The 22,870-nt window shown below is 39.1% G+C and overlaps 1 protein-coding gene across 6 annotated transcripts in view; it reads left to right on the forward strand.

The window, feature by feature from the left end:
- Positions 1-22,870, forward strand: part of LIN28B (lin-28 homolog B) — a 90,940-nt gene that overhangs the window by 14,766 nt on the left and 53,304 nt on the right. The gene's annotated exons all lie outside the window — the stretch shown is intronic.

Below are 22,870 nucleotides of genomic sequence, written 5' to 3' on the forward strand. Positions count from 1 at the left end.
TTCTATGACATTTGTATTGAAGGAGAGAGGGTTGGTTCATGAGGGGACAGCAGTTCCATTTCTCTATTCTGTTTGGTGTCTGTTTGTGCTGTCTTTCACCAGGCTTTCTCAAGGAATACGTTTAAGGGTGACTCAAATTTGCAGGCAGTGCTGCTGTGGCATGTTGTGTTCTTTGTGACCTCACAGTGTTACGCATACCCTGTGCTTAAGCTCTTGGCAATCAGTATCAGCTGTTTGCACTTGGAATTATGGGCCAAGCATGGAATTAAATAGTGAATTTATTACATCGTTGCAGTTCTGACTTTGTACTGGCATATAAATGCCTTCTCACTTAGCTACTGCTATTTTGCTTTTTTCTGTTGTTGTTTAAACTGAATTAACAATATACTTAAATAAGAGCATTCTTCCTGCTTCCCCCCACCATCTTCCCTTCTTCCCACGTTTTTAAGTAACAGCATTTGTCTTAGCAATTCCATAAATTTACTTCATAGATAAATGAAGGGGATTTTTTGTTTTTTAATTTTTTTTTTTTACTACATGTTATTGAACAGCAGCAATATTAATAAAAAGATACATTTGGAAACAGTGATATTCTTAGAGCTGTGAAAATGCAGAAGAGTTGATAACATGATGCAATTGAGTAATGCTGGGCATGGTGTACTGTCTTACAATGTACAGTAGCTGTAGAAAATAATAAAAAATTAAAAAAAAAAAAAACAAAAACAAGCATAGTGAATGTGGAGTTCTCTGTTCTGTTGTTTCCTCTCCCTGAAAGGATGCAGTTTTCTAGAGGCAGGATATATTAAAAGTATTTGTTGACACTTCAGCAACTTACAGTTTATCAATATTCTCAGGTTGTAATGCCAAATGCAATGAAAAATGGCTTCTTTCACTGTGCATAGGCTGTGTGCCTCAGTCCTTTTGAGCATTCCTCAGAGATATGCCTCAGGGAATTTATTAACGTTCTGCAAGGGATTGCTCTCTGAACAAAGATACGTTCCTCGCTTTTTTTTTTTCTTTCTGTCAAAACCTGCAGTGTGCATGAACTTCATATTTACATTATCTTCCTTCCATCAGTTAAAAGTAGATGTTTTTTTTTCTAGTTAAAGAGATGCAGAGAAGCAGCATCTACTTTGGTTCAGAATACAATTTAGATAATTTGTATTGGTGTACGGATTGCCGTGTGTTAGCTGCTGCCTGACCGATGGTGCCAGTAGCAGCCGGCGCATAAAAATGTCTCTGAAAAATCAGTGAAGTTATTTTACAGTACGGCTTTTACAGCAGAGTGGGTTGCTTGATAGGACCCTATTCTTACTAGCTTCATTCATTTGAAAAATTTGCTCATGCGAACTGTTCCTTTCAAGGCAAAGATGTGAGTTTATTAATCTGTTGAAGCAAAATATTGCTGTTAGAAACTGCTTTGAAAACAGTTCATCATTTAAGCATGCACGCTGTTCTGTGTGCATTCACCCTTCTGCAATGTTTCTAGCTACTACAATAATTTTACAGAATCAGTTTAAGTAGAGGAAAGAAGCCTCTACCTTGCTACAAGTCAGATTAAAGCTAGCTTGAAACCTGCAGCAATGTTTTCATTGCTTCATCTTTACCTTTTCTTGGTAAGATTATGTTCAGCTTATGAGATCTTGCTGTGAGCAAAAACTGCTTGGATGTTGAGTCAAAATTCTTGTAATAGTTTAAGCTCATTATGCCCAGTTTTTTGAGCTTGCAATGAATGATTTTTCTTTCTTCATGGAGTTAAGCCTTGGTTGTGTGCAGATTGCAGTCGTGTTTTTGTAGCATCAGTGCTTCACTAATTACACAATTATATTGATAACTATTTTTAGCAGACAAGGCTTGTGTTGAAACCCCCTCTTCTTTTTCACTCAGTGAAAATTCTGGTCGTAGAACAGCTGCAGCACTGGGTTTTTAACTCTACCTTTTAAGTCCTTCCTACAGTACTAATCATTGTGATTGATTTTCTCCAAACTACCTTTAGGTGGTTGTTACCATTCGGGTAATGAGGTACCTGCAGTTAGATGCGTTGTTTCGGGCAGAAACATGTCAGTGATTATATATGGGCGTCTGCGTGTTTGTGCAATGTATATAAGGCATGTCTACAAACATTTACTCTCCTGCTCCCCCTCCTCCCTCTCTTTTTAAAATAGCTTTATTCTGATGGTTTATATTTTGTCATGCGTTAAGGTTATTCAGTATGGTATAAAAGTACTTTTAAGACAAGCCAATGACAGTGTGCACCTCACTGAATTTTGTTTGGAGTTTGTCATTTTGGACTTTTAATAGGTTAGCATGGAGTGAATAATATAGCTCACTTCTCTTTTGTGATGGGATTCTGCACAGAGTCGTGTGAACAGCTCTTGCTAAATTTTAGATGATTTCTTTGTCAAGGGGTGAAACAGACTGGAGGAGGGAAGTGAGTGCAAACCTTCTGTTATGCACATGCAAAAAGTCTTCACTGCTGAGAACTAAGAAGAATTTAAGCTTTGATAGAAGAAAGATGTTCAATTGCATGTTCAAAATTGTACAAGCAACTTCAGTAAGTGTAACTTGCTAAATTCTGGCAGCACAGTGTAAATGCTGTGGATGTTTTCTAAGCGTGTTTTGTATAGATTGCTAGAGAAATATATTTTTCTTTAAGCACGAAGCACGTATGTTAAAGATGATACTGAAGAGTAGGGTGCTGAATGTAAATAGATGGAATTAAATGTTTGTGAATTTCAAGGGTTGTAATTTCATGTTCTGAGAAATGTGTTTTCTCAAGATGGGGTGGGTTGATGAGTTTAGAACATGTTTTCTTGGACCTGACTATAGTCCAAATTCTTTCCACATTGAGAGTTTGATCTAGGATTTCTCAACTGGGACCTTAAACGTGATCCTTCTTTGGGATCCTCTTTTATGAGATGGGGAGAGGAAGGAAGGGAGGAGCAGCATGCAGGAGTCGGTGTATTTTGTTTTCTCATTAAAAGAAACATGGCTGGTTTGAAATTTCTCACTTTCATCTGAACTTTCTTATGGCTGCTGCAAGTTACTGTTACTGCAAGATCTGATAACAATAGGAGACAACCTTTTTTTTCTTGCAGTGAGTCTTTCTTACAGTGTTCTGAACTGCACTGTTGTTTGTAGGTTATAAGTTTTGTTCTTGTATGTTACTGTTGCAAGTACCTGTAACAAAAGAAAGAGGGAAAATTACTGAGCCTGTTCAACTAAGATGCATAAGCAGTGCCTAAAAACTCTTCCTTTAATTTGGCAAAATGTTCTTTTTGATGATGAATCAGACGCCTCATCTTTAAAGTCCTCATATTTTTTAGCCACAGTTTAACTTCTTCTAAGATAAGGTTGAACGTGGCATAATGCATTTAGCACTGACTTTTTCAATTTCTATGACACATGATTTTGTGCTTTCACAAGAATGATTTCATTTATCCAGCGTATATTTTCCATTACTGCATCATCGTGGTAGGAGCCTGCAAAAGCTACTTAGTAGTTCAGAGTAACTGGAAGTTCTGGGCGAGCAAGAGGGATCAATATTACCTTGCTGCTTGTTGTTAAATGTGACATAGCAGTGCCCCCTTTGAAGTACAGAGGTTTCCATGCAGAGTCTTTTGTTGCAAACTTGACTTCTACCAGGGTCCAGGCAAGCCCAGTTCTAATCAAAACAAAAGTGACTAGCAGGATTTAGAGAGGGAAGCTGAGGAAGGAAGTGAATGCGGGGTAAACGTGTCTGCAGTGAGCACATGTATCAGAGATCCGGCAGAGATGAGACCTACTCTGAAGGTGTGTGTGTTCAGCAGACCCACCGCACGTAGAAGCTACGATGGGAGCTGGAGCCTCAGCTTTGGTGCCTCAGCAGGCGAGGCACAACACAGAAGACTCTGAAGCGTACAGAGAAAGTTAAATTACGTGGACTGTGTGTTTGTGGTGCACTGCAGCACAGCATTGTTTGGAATTTCTTTATTTATTTTGCTCTTCGACTGCTAATTAGTGCAAGTCCTATGCTTTGAGTCCTATCTATGGATGCATAGACAGATGGCAAAATACTTCACTAAGAGCTTGAAGATTTAAGACAGTTGACTGAGGAAACTTTTGGTATTGAAGTTATGGAATTGCCATCTGTGAAAATACCTTCCAGATTTCATCTATTTACATCTAAAACCAACGTTACAGTGCATTTTTATCTGCAGATATATATAGTACTTAAGTGAAAAGTTCCATTAAATCTAAATGGTTTAGGGCCAGATCAGATTTTGCTGAACAAGTTTAAACATTGTGTTCACAAGGAAAAATTATAAATGCTCTACAGACAGGGGCTTGCAGTGGAACTATTTTATCTTAAGAGAAATTTCCTTCTTTGACAAACAAACCCTTCCAGACCATGCTATCCTTTTCTTCAGGACTGAGGAAACTGTGCACAGGGGTTGGGGTGCTGGGAGGAAGAGGATATTTTGTCTGAGGCACAAACAGAAGATACCAAAGCAGATATAGGAACTAAGCTAAAAGGAAATGGAATTGTCAAAATGGGAAGAATGTTATCCTTGTCCTAGTTTGCAATCAGATTCCTAAGGCATTAAGTACTTCTAGACCCATTCTGATTTTTGTTTTACACAGTTACAACTTATACTTCTTAGACAAGTGTTGTTTTACTCGTTGTCCTTACGTAACCCATTCCAGTAAAGGCTGTAATCTTTCCCTGGTTACATCTGTGGAAGCAAAATTAGGCCCATGGAGTTTTCAAGAGGTGTATAAAAGTGAATATAAAGACTTAAGTAAGATGTTAGGAACCTAGGAACTGGAGAATAAAGACCATTTATGATGCTTCTCAAAAAAGGGTAGACTGTTTATGTTTTTCATTCTCTGCATTTAAGGGTGCTCTTACTACTTTTTAAATCAGCTGAAAGCTATCATGGCTAATACAAAGTTACTATAATCAGCTCTTATTAAGGGACAGTTATTTTCCCTGGACAAGAAGCTTTTACTTGCTGGTTATCGTTGGTAAAATAATGAATCCTTAAATAGCTTTGTATCAGTCATCACCTCTCCATGGTGGCCTGGGAGGTGGTTCTGATTGATTGAATGTATTTAGTGGGAAAAAAACTGATGTCCAGAATTTTTCTAATTATCCTGGATGTTCCTGGCTTAAAATGAGGGTTAACTTCCTGGGAGATGGCTAGAGTGAATTCCAGATCCCACCCCAGAGATGGCTCAGCTGCTTGCATAGCAGCTGTGGAAACTGCTGCGAGTCTTACAGTCTGCTGTATTAAGGGAAACTGGCACTGATTTTGATTTTTCTTAACATGCAAAGCTGTAACATGCAGCAGGTCAGCAGCTGCTCTGCAAGCAGCTGAATTGTCTTTGCAGTAGCAGTGTGGTGAACAGGTGGAGGTTGAAACTCCTACAGCCACCCTTCTTGGCGGGGGTCCTACAGCCACAGTTTTACATTTGGCGGCGCTACTGCTTAAATAAGCTTCAGGAGCTTTTATAGCACTCTCCCTGTTGGGCTAGCATAAGTGTTTGTGAAGCTGTATGGTGAACAGGCTGAGGAAATGTTATTCACATCTGATTCTCATCAGTTTTCATACCTGAGAAACCCCTTGATTCCCACAGTTAAGTGTAGGCAGTACTGGCACTGAGGAAGGGTGGCCAGGATGCAAACAAAAGCAGTTATGAAGTTAAGGTGAAGGTAAAAGTTTGAAGCTACTGTTGCAGAAAAGTGGATGAAACTGCAGTGTCCTCTGGTGCAAAATAGCAGAATTAGTATTATCTTCAGCAGTGTAGTGATAATGAAAGTCTTAGTGACTTCTCAAGAAAATGGACGCTGTGGGTACTGGAATGGGTACGAGTTTGAGTTCCCCTTGGAAATGGAATATTTCAAGGATCTTCTTTGGGCTCCACTTCAGATCAGTTGCTTTTTTTTTTTTGTGAACTTTTTGTTTGCTTTTGTTTTTTACTATTTACAGGTAAGCTCTGACATTGAAATGTAATGAATGCAGTTTTATGGTGATGACAATAATGTGTGTTTCTTTTATGAAACAGAAGTAAAACAGTAGGGGATGTTCATAATAACTTGGGTGTATCTTTTTAGCGGATAAATAAGAGCTGTGATGAAATTAATTATGAATTCCTTCACAGTCTGAAAAATATAGCTTCCTAATTAGTTATCTTGTGTTTATAACTTTGAAAGTTAAAGATACCAGTAATTTAAAAGTTGTATCTCTGAGAGTGTGAAGTATATTTTGGCTCTCATGTCATTACAGTACTCAAGAAAATCACACATACTTCTTACTCCAAAGATTAGTGCTAGAATTACATTTCAGGAAGGAGGGCAGTGGGAGGTGTGCTTTGGGCTGGCTAGCATCATAGGCAAGTATTTTCACCTGTTATAATTATATCTGAGTGACTACATGTATAGTCAGTATTTGAAGTATCAGATTATGTAGATGAATTCATAAGTAATATTCCATCAAATACCGCATCATACATTCTGCAATAGCAAATATGAATATAGCCAACAGCAGCTTTCCTCTCAAAAATAATCTGTTCTCATCCAATTAGTCATAGTAATTTACAGATATGCAGTGTTGAGGGATGTTTTTGTCCTAGATTGCTTTTACTAGAGTACCACTTGAGGCCACTTTGATATTTGTATTATAGAACCATAAGGAATGAAAGTTATAAAGTCATGTACCAAAATAAACTCTGGATTGAAACTGAGGGTGAAAAAGGATAGTCCTTGTGTTCTGTAGGGAGGCTATAACAAACACGAACATGGTTGTTTTCAAGTACAGGTGCCTTCAAAATCTCTTTATAGTGTACCTGCGCTATAACTTTTAAAGGTATTTCATTTTATAACTGTTTTTCAAGTTAGTAACCGAAATCTCAGTTGTTTTTATGAGCGTTTGTAATAATGCTATCTTGGTAGAAATAGGGTATTTTAAAATGCTCCTTCTGACCACGTGCAGTATTTTCTTTATATTAGACTAATTCTATTAGTAATACAAGAAATAGATAACTTTCTTAATCTAGAATGTACCTGAAAGACACAACCTGACTTCCTTAGACTTTATGAATAGACCACTGACTACTGCCAGTACTTAAGGGAGATTGCTGCTTTGCGCTGCTAAATTACCTGGTCTGAGGCACGCAGGTTGTGCGTTCTGAGAATTAGCCACTTGTTAACGGAAGTGGAGTAAGATCAAAGAATCACTGCCATTCCTGCTCACTGCAGGCTGTCTCAGATACAGAGTGTATATATATGTGTATGTGTGTATATATGTAGCAGTTAATACATCAGGTGAATACAAATTCAAGAATGTTTTCAACAGAAAAGACAGAAACTCGTCCTTAATATAATTGAATTATTACAACCCTTCTTTTCTTGGGGAAATTACAGTGCTGGTGGGGCAAACTCTACTCAGTCTTCTCATGTGAAGTGGTCCCATTGACCTGTGGGACTTGTTCAACAAACTGGGCAGCAATAGGGGTGGATTTTAAGCGAATCATATGAATGTTCTTACTGGAAGTATTTCATTTCAGTGGTTGGTTTTGTTTTGTTGAATGCACAAGCGTGCTTTTTATGCTCCAAAACTTGAGGGCCATGCTAGGGCTTGCTTCAGTTCTGCTTAATTAAAAGTTAAATTCATAGAATCACCAAGGTTGGAAAAGACCTTCAAGATCATCCAGTCCAACCGTTCACCTATTCCCAATAGCTCCCACTAAACCATGTCCCTCAGCACAACATCCAGCCTTTCCTTGAAATTATGCAGCTTAAGTAATGTATATACATGAGCTTGACAATTCTGTAACTTGTACGTAATTTTCACAATAAGCTCTTTTTGGTAATGTGAATGTATAATATTTAATGGCTTGCATAGCTAAATTGACTTGACCACTGCTCTGTCAAGCTACTTCAATGCAAAGTTCTTGGGCTGATCATCTGTCTAACAATTTATTGAAAAATTGTTCAGTCCTAAGCCTTTCCATCATAGAGGAAAGTGTGGTCAAATAAATATGTGAAATGCTCTGGTTTTAAAAAGAGCCCTTACTATGTGTGCTCACAAGCTCTGTTGAAGGGGAATTAAGTTCACTCATTCAGCTAAAGCACCTTGGAATCTTGAACAACTATTCAGTAATCCAGAGAAATTTGAGGCCACCCAAAAATCAGAGGCTCTGGTCTTATGATTTCTTGCAGGGCTAATAGGATGCAGGAGGTGCTGGAAAAAAGAAATCTGAAAAACTTTGTAACTACAGCACCTGTTCACAAGAAGGATGGGAACCCTCCAGGGGTTTGAAGGCACCCCTTCAAACATGCAGATCTCCTGCCTAGGCATAAGGATGGGCACTGACTTACAAAGAAGTAGCTGAATTCCCTTTTCAGAGAGGTGGGAGTGGGCAGCTGGGGAGTACAATATAGTCCTCAAATATCTGTGGATGCATTTAGTCAAAAAGTTTCCATTTCACCACAGTGTTTAACAGCTCTCCACTGCAGTAATTAAATTCTCATTTGGCTATGCCAAATGTTTTGTTTGTCTGCCCTGTTGCTTCTGTGTTAGTTAAAGAAAGCATGTAACATTTTTAATAGATGTTTTACATGAATCAGAATCACTTTTGCTTAATGATTTCACTTAAGGTGTTTTGTTACAAAACTGTTTTATGGTTAGGAAATGTAGGGTGGAAGTTAACCCTACAAGGTGGGGACTGTGAATGCATGGTTTCTCATATATGAGAAGTTTGTCTGAACTGTGGATGTTAATTTAACTAACAGGACACTGAGCAGTGCATCCTGAGCATTGTATGTGCTTCTGGTCAAGAAATTAATGCAACACAGAAACAAAGATAAGAGTGAAATAACTTGTTTTTAACTGGCTTGAGGAATTAGTGATTAAAAAAAGACAAACATTAATTGTAAGGTGATCTGGGTTAAAGGCAAATACGTGGAAAAAGAGTTCACTTGTTTTTGAATTCTGCATGTCACTGTTGACTTTATCAGCACTACGCACACAGAAATAATTGTGGGATTGGGCTGTAGGTGGTAAAGAGCAAAGATTTTATGAGGTACACTGTCAAGTTGAAACTTGTATTCAGGATTTTCAGACAGAAATATGGTACTTAAGAAGAATAAAATCTGTCATCCAATTTTGAAAATTTTTTATCTTGTGTTAATTTGTGTTTCTGGTAACATTTAACACAGCAGTAAATACTACAGCTTCCTTTTTATTTGCATGGCCAAGTAGTTCTCCTGGGCTATAGACCATTATCTGCATCGAGAAAGAAGACTATCAGATTCTCCTGGTGGCAGTGCCACCTTGGCCTCAAAAAGTTGTTTGGGTTTTTTTTTGGTTTTTTTTTGTTTTTTTTTAAAGCAAAATCTAAATATGATGATCTATCCAGTAGGAAAATGCTTTACATTTATTTAAATTCAAAACATTCCAGTTGAAAAGGTTCCATTAAATTTGATCTATTTTTATATTTTTTCATCAGAATTTAGCAAAGAAGTTTATACAAAATAAAAATGTATTTGACATCTTGCATTCAATGATTGTTTAGCATTTTTGCAAGACATCAGTATCCTTGTTACTTATACAGCAATATAACAGTATAGCTGATGGATTCTTTTTCCTCAGAATTGTTACATTAATCTTCATTAAGCAATTCTGTGTTTTTGGGGTTTTGTTCCATTTTTGTCGGTTGTCTCATTCTTTTGCTATAGCAGTTTTTTTTTCAACTGAAAATGATTGCAGTCTTACTGGAAACCGATAGCCAACTCCATGCATGCTTACATGGATTTATTGCTAACTTTCTTCACACTGAAAAATGGTCATCTGAGGAAGAACTATTATTTAACTGGAAACAACTGTAAATGGACCAAGGTTATGTTAAAATGGCTACAGTTGGAGCAGTGTCCTTCTTCAAAAATTATTTTGGTGTTCACTGCTTCATAGTGTACTCAGTGTTTAAAGTTTTGTGATCTATGTATAAATAGTTGTTTATACGAGTCAGTAATTGTTTCTGTCAGTACTGCTCTCGATAAAACAATTCTTTGCTTACTTATAATTTGTTTTCCATGTATCTGTAATTTAATATAGATTCTTTATTAGTAATATGAACCTCTTAGAAAACAAGGGAATTAAAACAGCTTTGACCACAGTATATGTCGTGAAATGCACCTATGGTATATTTTAGCTTCTTGAGAATTATTGAGGCAGTAGGCATGAAATAATTTAGTTGTGTTATAATATTTCTGGTTTTAGGACAATGAACATAATCTACATGGTAAATTGTTAAGAACTGGTAAACCTTTGCTTTGTTTCTGCTTTGTCCTCCCTCCTTCTACTTGACTTGCATTTTAAAAGTACAGGATACTTTTGAAATACTTCAGGGTCCAATTGTTACTAATATTAAGAGAGTAAGTGTTGAGCCTGGTGAAATCGGTGGCAAAATGGTCAAGAAGTTACTGTAAGAACAATTTTTCTCAAGGATTTTTTCTTTCCTGACAGTTTTGTTTGGGAGATTAGATACATTTATGTGATCAAACTTTTCTAGGTGAGGTTGGCTGTGGTTGATTTTTGTGTCTGCCAACTATCATTCAATATAGATGTTTTTACTAATGTTTGCTAGTGTTTCACAACCTTTAAAATTATCCCAAAGGTAATTATATAATAGCAAATGAAGTGCAGTATATTTGAATAATAGTCATTTCTAATAACTACATTTTTATGAATTTACCACGTTACTGAATACTCTTCTAAATTTCATGTAGCACATTAAACTGAAAAGCATGTTAAGAGAAATGTGACTGCTTTTATTTACACCTTACATGACTGAAAATATTCCACTGACTTCCTTTGTTTCTTTTCACCAGGGTCTTGGTTATTTTAAGTATAGCTTTCCAATTCTATGGACATGTTGAAATTCCTGGCATTTCAGGTCTGAAAGAGGATTAACCTGAAGATATTCATTTAACTGAAAATATGTAAGAGAATAAAGAAGTGTACAGGTTTTTTTCCACAGAAGTTAGCATGTAGAAAGTTTGTCATTGTTTCCCCCTCCTCCCCCCCCCCCATCCCCTCTTTTTTTTTTTTTTTTTTTTTTGATCTTTTAAATGTGTCGGTATTTAATTTGGAATTAATCTGATTTGTTTGAATTTTTAATAGTCTTACACATTGTTCCTGTGTGCACACTTGCATGTAATTGTCACACAGTGTAAGATGAAGTACAGAAAAAGCAAATTATTTGCTTTTATTTATTCTGCATGGAAGTCAGTTTTGAAACAAATATACATGCTAAATATATATGAAATATAGTAATCTTCCCTTCCTTTAAAAAAAAAGTTGGAAAATCTGCTTATTGTAAAAGACGTATTCAGTATAGAAAATATTTTGTGGGAAAAGAGCTACTGAGATTTTTGAAACGTTCAATTTCCATCATTTGAACAATTTTATAAAGAACTTCATGGTAACAATGTTATTCAAATATTACTATCACAGAGCTACATTCAACCTTTAAGAAATCAGAAAAATGAGTGGATGTGCAAAATAAAAATATTCATTATGAATTAGTACATGAACCCTTAAAAACAAGGCTGCTATGAATACCTTTGTCTTTTACTGCATTAGTGCCTATTTCAAGAAGTATTTTTAACAATGTAGGTCAGTTTGGGTTGTGCCGCATGAAGGAGTGGCAGAGACCAGTGCTTATTGTCACAGTGGTCTTCAGATTTGTCGGTCCCCTTCTGGATCAGTGCATTCCAAATCCGCGTAATGAGGATCCAGAAGGGGCAAGAAATACAGATTCTGAGTTTCAGTTTTTCTACTTGCTGTCAAGATTTGCCAGTCAGACTGCTGTGCTGCTGTTGGTGCAGATGGATGAAAGAAAGCCTTTGGTGCTGTCAGGAATTCTGTATTTTCTCCTGTTCTCATTGTTTTATTTCTCATGGACTGAGTTGGTAGTATCCAAGCAGTGCAGGTTGCCTCTGACAGCATGGAAGTGGTTTGTGTGGAGCTGCTCTGTTGCGAAGGGGCTGCAGGATAAAGGCTATTAGCACCTCTGTTTGTTTAAAACACCCATGCATGGAGGAGCTGCAAAAATGTGGGCTTTTTTTCTTTTTTTTCCTTTCTGGTCTGAGATCATCACTGTGACCTGTCAACAACAGCAAACCGCTACCAAATACAAGGAGCAACGCAACTGAAAATGCTGTTGTTGTCAGCTGCACCTCTGTAAAATTAATCCGTCAGTTGATGGGAAGACGGAGGTGATCCCAATCTGCTTTTTCATGCCAGCAGCCAAACAGGCAGGCAGACTGCTGTGTTAGTGCTTTTAACGAGCAATACGACTCCATTACCAATGTTAACGTCTAGCTGAAGGAATTCAGCTATATTAACCAAACGGGCACTAGAAGCAAGGCGCATTCCAGCTCTGTGGCTGGGCAGCCCTGCGCGTTGGTTCCCCTCAGGGCCGCGGGCCTGAGCCTCCTTAACGGTCGCCCCGTGCGGCGCAGGGGGGGCACAGGGCAGGAATTCGCGCCCTCCTGGCTCAGGTTGCAGCCCTCCTGCTCCAGCCGGGGTCAGGCTGCTCACCGCCGTGTGCTCCTCGGGCCATTTGTAACTGCTCCTCTGCCTGCAGCTAATGGCGCTGCTGATTGATGGACAGGATTCACAGATTTTCTTTTTATTAGCCTCTTAACACGGCCTAAATCGTTTCTTAAAACAAAATTAGCACATAGCACAGAGCTGGAAGTGTGGTTTAATATTTTTGAGAATCTAAACGGCGGGGCGTCAAGGCACAGCAGCTACAGCCTGATGTTGTCCAAGGGGCCGGGGCCGTGCCGCTGCAATTAATGGATTTAATGCTGCTCGTTCTTTTCTGAGCCCTAACACTCGGGCCGTCTGCCTGCTGCTGCTGGAGAGGCACACCTTTTCCCTTCTGCGTGGCCAGCTTACGGCCAGCCACTGAGCAAATCAATCTATTGACAGCACCAACTGAAGTCATGGCCAATAGATAGCAGCGCCTTTGTGACTACCTCCATTTATTTTCTATTGGTTGCCGCTGCTCGTGCTAGCGCTTACCACCAAGGCAGCGTCTGTGTATTTTAGGGTCTGTGGAAGACGTGAGCTGGGGCTGCCGGTACCGGTGGCCGTGCCCAGGCCCGCGGGGCTGCCCACCAAGATGGCGGCAGCAGGAGCGCCCTGTGGCTCCGGCTTTGACACGGACGCCCATGGGGCCTAACCCTGGCCTGGGGCGGCTTTTTGGCATGCGGGCCCCGAGCGGCTAGCGCCAAGTTTTGTTCTCCCTGCCCCCTTCCCCGGCAGAAGGGGAAGAAAACGCTTCTTTTTCTTTCGCTGCTGTCGTCACGTGATTTCCCTTCGTCAGTCACGGGGGGTGGGGGGCGAAGGTGAAGCGGAGCGGGGCGGGCAGGGGAGAGGCGGCGCGGCGTTCCTGCGGCTCCGCGCTCGCCGGGTCGCGTGCTCGCGGCGCTCGCCGTAACGGCCGTTGCATCAGGCGGCTCCGCGGAGCTGAGACCCGCGCGCCCCTCGGGCGGCTCCGTGGGGCCGTGCCGAGCTTTGAGGGGAGAAAAGATAAAAAGGCAGAAAGAAACGCGGCTTTCCCTACCACCTAGCCGCTACCTAGTGCCGGGGAGGCCAAGCCACCCACCTAGCCCCGCCGGAGAGCGGCGATAAGCGTGTTTACGGGCGGGGGGATGGTGCCGTCCTTTTTTTTTCTCTCTTTTTTTCCTCCCCCCTCCCCTCCCCATTCACATTGAAACCTACTTTGAAGACGCCAGCACAAGCGCCTTTTCACGAGCATATGAAACCAGAGAAGGGTTACATTCGTTGGCGGCTGTGTGGACGTTCAGGGAGAATGCTCAGTGCAGAGTTAAATGTAGATAACGAAAAAAGTTAGAAATTTGGTGATTTTTGCAGTAAATAGGTGGATTTTCCCCTCTTCGTGATCAAACCGAACATGGTAGCCAGGAACATGCCGTGTTGGTATATCTGTACTTAAACAAATAGTCAGAATTGTAAAACACCCGTTTTTACCAAGAACTGGTCAATTCTGTTACAACTTTTAAGCTGTTTCCCCTCACGGCTTAAAATTTCTCTTCAATTCAGCTCCAGAATGTTGTAACATGACAGCACAAATGAGGGCTTTGCAAAATATCCAGCAGAATTATCTGCTTTTGTTTGTTTTGAAGGAGAACACAGTCCCTCATGCTACAAAGTCATTCAGAAAGATTAATGATTGTAGGATTCCAATCTTGCAAACCCTTGTTCTTTGAAAGAAGAACTGTTCGTGTAAATAAAGGTTTCAAGATTAGAGCCTTAAATGCAACTTTTATAACTTAACCCCTTAAAAAATGGTCTGCTTCAGCCTGGCCTTGGGCAAAATTTCACATGGACTCAGTGGGATTTTTTTTGTCTGTAGAAGGACTATAATTTCACTGTTTTTTGTTGTTGTTTTTATTGAGGAATTGTTGGTCTGTTAGTTCTTTATTTTTGAAAGTAAGGAAGTGTACGTATGCATATCTAGATTTCACATATCACATTTAAAAGGCATACATTCACGATCAACAGTTTTGCAAAGGAAGTATAATGAAGCAATCTTCATTAGTGTGGGTCTCAGGATGCTGTTTTTTTCCATCCGTGTTCATGAGTTGTGTAAAGTTGTTTTGCAGGTTCTCCAATTGTAGTTTGTGATACGTTAGTATGACAGAAAAACCCTTTTTAGTTTATGTTTGAAAAATTTAAAAAATGTATTTTCTGGCTTTGAGTAGTGTGCAGTGATTCGCTGCTTTGGGGTAGAATCTCCTGTGGAATGAGTTTGATGTAATTCCATTGATTACAATAAAACTGTGTCATTTGCTGCTTCCTCCCCAGCCAACTCTCTGTAATCTCATCTGTTCCTTCTGATAACATTTTTGTTTGCAATTTTTTTAGATTCGCATGTTACCAAGGAAGTTTGTGCTGACAGATCTCTAGGCTCCTTTTGGTTGTTTCAAAATACACTCTTGCAGGGATTAAAGGTTGCTTTACTTGTATGGTTGGATTCAAATAGGTGACGTGCTTTGTGAAAGTGTTTATCAAGCAGAGGTATTTCATGCTTCAGATACAGATAATTTTGCCTTGGGTTTTCTGTAATTTTGATCAATTCATGTATGGTGCAGATTTTCAGTTAAACATAGGCTTGTTTTACAAAATGCAAGGATGTTTTTACTATAACTGGATAACTGGTTAACTGGAATATTTAGGCAACATTACATTTAGAGTTGGCAACTTGTTTTAATCTTTCTTTGTAACTTTTTTTTTTTTTAATGCTGATTTTGAACATTGCTTTTACAATCTGCAAAGTGATGGAAAAGCTTTTCAAAAATCACAAATCTCTGGAAGTGCATTGTCACTCCATTTGCTGGTGCTTTAATGACATTTTGGTTGATACACATCCAGGGTTTTTTTCATTCCCATTTTTGTGAGCCCCAGAAATATGCTGCAAGTTTGTTTGTAAAGAAATTAAGCCTTTCTATTAATTTTGAGGGAAAAAAATAGTGGCTGAAGATATAATACTGTTTTAGGGTTGGTTTTTGTTTGTTTTATTTTTTGTTGGTTTGGTTTTTATTTCATTTGGGATTGGTTTGTTGTGGTTTTGGTGAGTTTCTGGTTTTTGATTGTTTAGGTTTTGGCTTGATTTCTGTTTTGATTATTTTTAAATGTATTTCTCCCCTTGAACAAAACCTATGTGTGTTTTTAACCATGCAGTTTCAGTATTCCCTTAAACCATCTCACTGTAGACTTACGCTAGAAGCAGCAATCCCACCCTTTCCTCTTCCACATGCTCACACTCTTGTGTCAATTCCAGTGCCCTGTTCAGCTGCAGGAGGAATTACAACCCATTGCTTTTTGACTTGAAAAAGAGTCATTCAGTTTGCATGTTTAAATTTAATTTGTATCAGCAAGCTCCTAGGATTTTCCTTTGTTATACAAAGACTTGAGGACAGCAGTGGATGTATGCAGCTTGAAAGAAGGCCAAATGCTACTGTTCCACTTGTTTTTGGGGCAGTGGCAGAGTACAGCTTTCAAGGCAAAATTATATGGGAGGACTTGTTTACGTGAACTTTGTTTTGTTCTAGTGGTAAAACTCACTAAGCTAGGTAAAAATGGCAATTCTTCTGAATCATGTTTTGTACAAAAGAGTTCCCTTAGTGACCGCTGGAAGAGTTGGAGGAATTAAAGTCTTGGGAGAAGACCAAGGGCTGAGCAAGTCTGCTCGTGGAGGGATCTTGCAGAACCTCTGCCCTTCTGGTGGCTCCTTAAAAGGAGGCACTTGCAGTCATGCCCTACAAACAGTAGGAATGTCTATTTCTGTAAATTTTTTTTAATAGAAGTATTTGTGATTGAGTTTCCTTTTGCCGTGGGCAACATCCAACTTGTGAATGCCTGCTCTCATATAACTAGCAGACACAACTAAACTGTTTCCCTTGACTGTTTATGTTGTTTGCATAATATTAGAGCCAGGCTCAAGTTAAATTCCCTTATTCTACATGCTTTAAACTGTCCTTTTAAACAACCAGCACCATGTTAAACAAGCCATCGTCAGCTTCCTTCCTGATGTCTAAGCTCTGAAGTGACCTATATGAAGTGTTTTTAAAGAACTACTTCTTAGGCACAGGTACATGTTTGCCAGTAATGGTATTTGTGTAGTGCTGCACAGCAGTGTTTCTCTGTGCCATACCTACAAAGTTACGTCTCTCACTACACCGCACTTGGCTGACTATCAGGATGCTGAACCGAGTTGTGTGCAGGTGTGCCTTGTGCAGCAAGTTGCAGGGTGGACTCTTAAACTGTGAGAGTAGGTAGGACTGGCTTCTGCCTATGAGATTCAAGTTACTGAATAAAAAGCATTACATATATGTTAAAGGAGCTGTTAGCTGTTATTTCTCAGCGTTGTCTGTGCCGTGCCACCAAGTCAGCAGGGGCAGCCACTGCCTGTCTGGTAGCAAACAACCTCCTAAGCCTGGCAGGGAATGCACAGCCACTGGCAGTGGAGGGAATAAGAGATTTGGCAGCTCTTTGCCCCATTGCTGACCACTGGGGAAACAGCTGAGTGTGGCTGGTTTGAATTGATAAAGAGGATGCCCTGCAGTGTTGGGGAATGCTTGTCATGCACAGGTGGACCACTGCTGCTGAGTGGATCCTTTAAGTACAACTCTATGTTAATAGCATTTGATCAGAACCTTACTCATGAAATGGTCTTTCATGTATAAAATTATCTATGGGTTCAGTGTGTAACTGCTCTTCCTGTAGGTGCAGCTGGGTATTTATTTTAGAAGGAAAAATTGGCATAAGCCATTAAAAAAAAAATGCATTCAAGCTACAACTTGTAATTATGAGGAAATTGTTAACCTTTTCAGTAACATTTGGTTATGGCATAGGATATGGGTTGATTAAAGTCACTTGGAACTTTCTGTTGCAAGCAGCAATTTGTGTGCATTGTGCACTGATGTTAAGTACCCACTCCAGGTGGATCGCAGCTGTGAACAGTTACCTTAATGCAGGACTAACCAAGAGAGGTAGGGCTGTTTCTGCCATACAGATAAGATGGAGGGGTATGTCAATGTTGAGTCTGTTATAGCAAATTGAATTACTTGGCACATTATTCAAGCAAAGACTGAGTTAAGTGAGCAAAATACAATTTATCTTTATTTGTTCTTCAGATTGTTATTGATTTCCAAATTTCAGGTAGTTAGAGTAAGTAACCACAGTGACATCAGCTGTACACGATTTATCCTGTTTTCATTTACTGGGGGAGGATGCAGTGAAACAGATGAAAAACTTAATGCAAGAAATGCAGCTGTTTATAAATGTATTTTTAATGGAAATGTTAACTGTGAAAGCCATGTTAGATATAACACTGACTATGAAATGTAAATTTAGTTTTGATTTGAGGGTATTTGTATAGCATAGACATTACCTTATTGTTCCAAATGATTCAATATTTACCTTTTCTCAGCAAAAAAATGTATGAATCTCTAATTTTACAAAGAAAAAACTTCATAAACTATTTTGTCTCCATCGGCTTAGCAATTGTGGGGCAGCATTTTATGATGAATTCCTGATTTATTTATTCTTACTTGATAAGCACTCCTGGAAACGTTGTGTTGGTGAGAGAAGGCTTATTTTCCTCACCACCTATTTTAAAATTCTTGAGAGTGATAAGGAAACCTTACCTCAGTTAGAGCCGTGCAAAGTGCTTGCTGTGCTGTAGGCATTTTTGCAGGCTTTCCTTCATCTTCTGATGGTGCCCCTCCTCCATTTTGTTTTTGTTTTCCACGACTTTTCTGGTTGTGCTCTCTCTTGACCCCTCTGTGTGAGCTTGCAGCCACACAGGACACTGGCAGGATCAGAGAACACCACTGTTGAACTAAAGAGTGAATGCACAGTCAGGAAAGAGGCTGCCAAGGTAGCAGGAAAGTGAGAGTCTCTTATTTATCCTTAAAATGACATCCTTAAAATGAAATCTAAAACGTGCTTTTAAGCTAGGGCTTGAGGTTTTGTACAGATTATCACAGTTTTAGTACTGAATGATAGCAAGGCTATTTGTAAAAGATCACCAAGTAGTTTATCTGTTCAGTGTCTCTGTTGTTGTTTTTTTTTTTTTTGTAACATCTTTTGTGGTTTATTACTGCAATCCAGAAAAAAATAATAATAATAGTTAAAAGCAATCTATCTGAAAAGGTAACCAGGCTCTAAATTGAATGATTATTTCATTTCCAATTTTGAATTTTCTACAGCTTTCCAGCAATTAAAGTAAACTCTTGGAAAACATGACACCAATTTAGATACTAATCATTCCTTTCAAATAAATGCCTTTTATATTATCTGTTCCTGAGAACAAATGCCTTATTTGTCCCTTTCTGGTCTGTACCTAAACTCGCTTTTTCATCCACAATTTGAAGTCAATTTAGTCTCTTTAATAATGGCATTTAAAAACTGTCATACTTAACCTATTTCTTGGCATCAGTAATTTGGGCTCTGCGTTCTATAGAATAGTGCATTCACTTAGAAATATCTTCTTGTATCTTTTTTGTGGTAAAGTGTATTTACACCGTGCCATCTGAGAAGATGAGCAAGCTGTTTCAAGTTGTTTTAGAGAGTTTCTTCAGCTGAACAGGAGAAATGTACATTTTTCTCGTCCTTGAATCTCTGAAGTCACATTCATCTTTTGTCTGACTTTCATCTTCCCTTTGATAGGATTTTAGAAGGACCATTTGTTAACCATGTCAGCTACCTGAATGCCAGGGAATGTATTGTGAAGTTAGCATTGAATTTCCATCTTTATCAGTCATGAGTTTCCTGGTACAGTGTGAGGAGGCATTCACAAATTTTGTGAAGCAGGCATGGTATCTGTTCTTAGAATCAATCTCTTGAATACTGTGTTGCAATGACTTATAAGTAAGCTTTCAATAGGAAATAAATATATTGCATTAGTTTGCTATTTTCTGTATGTGTCAGTCTGCTTTTTACAAGTCTTGACTGTGGATTCAGTTTCTTGGTAACTGCTTGTGGATTACGTTTAAAAAGCTATGCAGATATTTCTGAGATCCAGAGGCAAGACGGGATTGTTGCTGAGCTGCGCTCACAGACGCTGGGGCACAAAAGGGCACAGGTTCTTGCTTAAATTAAGGCATGGATGATCTGAATGTAGTTGCTGCAAGCAGCTGGCTGATTTATAGCAGAAAGTCTTCCTTGTTTACCAAATCAGTGATGTTCTGCAGGCATTAAAACTGCATCTAGCATAAAGAAAGCAGGAACAAGCTGAGACAGCGGCATTTCAGCCTCCGTGCTCTGTGAAGAGTAGCATGGTATTCCTTACCAGTTTTTCCTCTTTACTGTATAAGGCACACCTGGCAGAATAGCAGGTGCTCAGCATCATTCTGGTCAGGAGTCTGAGCACAGCCAAGCTGCCTGGTGGGGAGAGATGGGGAGGGATGGAAGGTCATCAGACAGATGCTGGGTGATGCTGTGCCACTTTGCTTCAGAGCCAGAGAATGACCTCGCTAGGTGCAATGTGTCTGTCAGCAGATGTAGTCAGGAGCTTGGGATAAGGGTATTTTCTTTTAATTCATTTATTCCTTACCTTTCTGATTAATAATAGAAGATTGCAGAGATAGCCTGTGGATATTCTTCTTTCCTTTCCAAAAGGATTAGGTAACAGTAAATTATAAACAATATGGAGTCCTAGAGTGGGTGGGTAAACCCATGCAGGGTTTAGTTTGTACTTGTTTAAGGATAGCTTTGCAATAGGTTTACTCCATGCAAGTGGGATAGGGGCATTTGGGAAGGTAGTGCCATGCTGCTTTTTGTCAGCTGTGTGGTTTTCAATTGGTTTGAACCACGGGTGAAACTGTCCTGAGTTGCATATTGCTTGGTATGATTGAGTGAAGTACTTATGCAATGTGGGAGGTAACAGCAGTTCACTAAGTACACATGCAAATGCCATGTGTGGATGCACTGACTCATGTTAATGTAATTACCTCATTGTAATTGAGTTAAGTACAATTGATTTAACAGTAGTGAAGATGAGCCCACAGTTACAGTCTAAAATGTAAGTTCATATTTGATCTTCAAGGTTTCTGATATCTGCAGGAGGTTGCAGATTTCCTTTGTAATATAGTAAATGTAAAATATTCCTAACTTGAGCCATACCCGTGGTCCAAGTGGAACTTACTCAGGACGGTGATTTTTCTTTGTGTATGTTTTCAAAATCCTGGGTGAGCTATAGGTAATACACGTTTTGCAGTGGGAGAAATCAGCACGTTGTGTGTACAGCACTGCTCTGTCTGCAGGCTGAGTTTGGATACTGATTAGTATCTGTGTGGGTTTTTTTGGGGGGTGAGGAGAGTGAAATCTGTTGGCAGTAATTTTTAAGACCCGTGGTTCAGTGCTCAGTAATTGTGATGTTTTTCTCAGAAATATTTTTCATTCTTGCTTTGTATTTGTTTTTAACTACTATGAAGCTCAGCTCTTTACTGAGACTTATGCCAATGGCAGTTACCATCTCTCATTCAGTATGCTAGCATTTGCTAATCCATGACGTTAAGTTAAGGCAGTGGGTTTGTCAGTGGCAGTGTGAAGGTGGTAGGAGGAAGGGACAGAAAAGAATGAGCATTGTGATTCATCTGCTGTTGAGTAATGAAGTTAGGACATTGTATCAGATGTGAATTGTATGAAATTGGTATATTAATACAAACATTTATTCTCCGGTGAAATGTGTTTTTACTTTGAAAATCTCATCTAGAGAAGTCTGTGCTTCTCTTCATAATTATTGACAGAAGGATTCTGTTAGAAATTCCAGATTTTCTGTGAACTGTTCAGCCCTTTCCTTTTGAATTCTTAACATAGTTTATGACTGTTTTAATGAGACAGCCCACAAAGAAAAGCATTTTAAAATTGTCTTTATTTATTAAACTTTGTCTGTCCTTTAAAGGTTCAGGTGACTGGTACTCTGAAGTTATGATGTGACATTAGAGTTTAGCCTGTTTAGGAGAGCTGCCGCAGAAGGAACAGTCTTTAGTCTTTTTGCACTGGCCCAGACTCTCATGAGACAGGCAAGCTGTACCTGTTTAAAAGTGTTATTTGTAGAGCTAATTTTGTATGGTGTAGCTGCTTAAACTGATGATGACTCAGGTGAATGCTGGAGTTGATACACAGGAATTGCATCTGGAGCTGAGAAGAGCAAAATGGAGTGACTCCCTTTTACTGAGAACTTAATTATTTAAATTAAAAATGACTTTAATAAGTTTACATGAATAATTCTAATATTTTACTTTTACTGTCAGTATAGAAATAGTTTCTGAAACTAGGTTGCCTGTATATATCTGCAGAGATATCCATATCCCTGTCATTGTCCATGTGTAATCCTAGAAATTTCATAAGATTCAAGCTACTGTATAAAAGCCAAGCATTTTTGTTTCATGAGCAGCTAGTTTGTAATTTTTACTTCTATTTTTAAAAACCAGAACATCATATTTAACCAAAAAACTTATGTGGGGACCTTCTTGTAATGGAGCAAAAGCCAATAGCATCCAAGTGTTACAAGCATCTGTGAGTAGAACATGTTACAGTGTAAAAGGTAACTATATAAGGTACTATAAATCTAAACACGTTATTAATCATATTTCAATTTCTTTATTAGAAATTCTTGTCAAGCACTGATGTTGAAGCATGTTAAAGAAGCTAAAAATATGCCTTATAATTAGAATACGACTGAGTCAGAAGGTTTTCAAGATTTGGGGGCAGGCTGTATCAGGAGCTGCGCAGCGCTACCATCTGAGGCAGAAAAAGTACATGGAACAGATGTAGCAAATGTTCATATTCATGCCAGGTTTTTAATGCGGTAGTAGGTAAAGTCTTTCAGATCTCAGAGGAGCATCGCTGATGGCCATCTCTCTAGTAGTAATAGTGTCAGCTCTGAGATGTGGTGAATGAATCCCCCTTTGGCTCGGCGGGGGTTTGGAGAGCTACTGGAGTGCAGTTAGTGCCGTGCCCTTTTCACCAGGCAACAAATGACTGCTGCTGGTTTTGACTCTGAATGTGATAGACCTTCATTGCGTGTGGTATCACTGAAGGAGCGATGGTAGATCAGCTAAATACATGGAAGAAGGAGGCAGCAAATCACAGGCAAAGCTGTGAACTCTGTGAAGCAACTCTGCCTGCACAGGCAGCATTCGTGGAGCTGGGTCTTCCAGTTCTGGAAAACAAGAGATCTGGAGATTTTTGACTAAGGACAGACCTTAACAAATACTGCAGTACAGTTCTAACAGCACAAATCAGTCCTCATTTTTACTGTCTGAGCAAGCTTTTCAGTC

This window comes from Lagopus muta, chromosome 2 (assembly GCF_023343835.1).
Source record: "Lagopus muta isolate bLagMut1 chromosome 2, bLagMut1 primary, whole genome shotgun sequence".
Classification (NCBI taxonomy): domain Eukaryota; kingdom Metazoa; phylum Chordata; class Aves; order Galliformes; family Phasianidae; genus Lagopus; species Lagopus muta.